Source organism: Odontesthes bonariensis, chromosome 16 (assembly GCF_027942865.1).
Source record: "Odontesthes bonariensis isolate fOdoBon6 chromosome 16, fOdoBon6.hap1, whole genome shotgun sequence".
In the NCBI taxonomy this organism is placed as follows: domain Eukaryota; kingdom Metazoa; phylum Chordata; class Actinopteri; order Atheriniformes; family Atherinopsidae; genus Odontesthes; species Odontesthes bonariensis.
This window is the reverse complement of record NC_134521.1, coordinates 12,904,919-12,906,744: the sequence shown is the minus strand read 5'-3', so window position 1 is coordinate 12,906,744 and position 1,826 is coordinate 12,904,919.

Genomic DNA, 1,826 nt, shown 5'->3' with positions numbered 1-1,826 from the left:
TAATACTTACAAAGATCTCAAAACATTTAAAGCTTGTTGGAGTTATATTTCTTCATTTTTGGGAATGGTCTGGTAAAGCATTTGCTTTTTAGGTCGTATAAACTCCTCAAACCTTGTTCTAACCTTATTTTGAATCTTTGGAAAGGGGAACTAAATTACGAGTTTGGTCTTTATTGGAGTATAAAAAGGAAGAGAATTATTTAATAAATATCTGAATGTAGAATGCAGTACATTTCAATGTGGCTATAGTTAACTTTACTCAAAGTGCCTGTAGTCTGTTCATCATATTGTTGAAAACATTTTCCCACCAGAGCTCATAGTGCTTTAGCTATGCTCAGCACACTGTAATGACAGTGTGTGGTGCTGCACATGAGGAGGTGAAAGGTGGTGATTATTCTTGGAGCCCAAACCTACTCTGCCACTTTAAACTGTGCAGTGTATCAGTGCTGGAAAAAAGGGTTAGTATTCAGCAGCCCAGATTTCCTCACATCGTTACAGTAACTGACATCTTATCATATCCTTTGACAGTACTTTTTTATCTGCTTTGTATGGAAGCCGAGAGAGGTCGTGCTGAATTTTCTTTTAAAATATCATTATCTCGAGAGCTAAAGTTAATCATCTGATTATCTTAAGGTAATGAAGCTCAGCTTGTAGGAGTTTAATTGTAAGGTTTAATTATGTTATTATCTCGAAATAACAAGGATTGTTTTCTCCAGCTAATGGATATCTAGTTAGTTCGTTAAAGTTTGTCTTCCCATCACCATAAAACAGGAGGATGGCCTGAAGGACAGCTACTGGCTGAAGCGTAACAGAATTACTATCTTTGGATATGACATGGAAGTATTATTATTAGTATTAATATGTGCATATTATCGCCACTGTCTGTGCTTAAGACCAAAAGTTGACCATATTCAGTCCAGCAAACATGCATCTGATGTGCACGCCTTGACTTAATGTTATACAATCTCCACAGCTGTCGTGACAGTAATATTGAACAATGAAATTGTGTGTTAATACCGAAACTAGTCTTTTCTGAGATCACCATTATCACCCTACGATCTCAAGAAACCAACGCTTCCTTTCTCATGAACAACAAAAAGCTGACTTTCCAGGAAACTCGATGAAATGGCTTGTTATCACATGAAATAAATGTTATCTAATTTAGAACAAGTGCACAAATGAAGTCTTTGCTCTATGTTGGCACCCCAGAGAGTGGTACGTGTGAATCTGCATTTACAGTATGGCTTTTTAACTTCTGAAATGATCAAGAAGCACAGGCACTGCTAATGAAAATGTTCACAAAAACAAAAATAAGCATGATCTGTGAGTGTCCCAACAAACAATGATAGTGTGACAGTGCGTCAATTTTCTTGATACTCTGAATCATATCTTCTAGGAATTTGTGCTCACCACAACAAAGCCAGTATTTGACTCTTTAAAATTGTTTTAGTGCTGCTAGTAAAGTATTTGTACATACCAGGCCACTACAACATATGTGTTTTAATACAATTTGTGTTGATTTCATTTCCACTGTTCTGAGCATCTAAATGGAATGCAGCCTATGTTAAAGCTATCAGACCCTCTGCTACTGCTCTTTGCCTTACAGGTGGATCTTTTTCCCCTTGATAACTTAAATAGCTGTAAATATTGTTCGATATTTGAACAAAACAAAACAAAAGTCGTTGGTGTTTTTTGTTGTTGTTCATTTCTTTCGCGTAAGTAGGTGTTGGGGGAGTTTGGGAGGTGTAGTGTGGAGTGCAGTTTGTGTAACCTGCATGACTTCAGTTCCCATAGTGCACCGCGCTACATGATGTTCCCAACAGCTG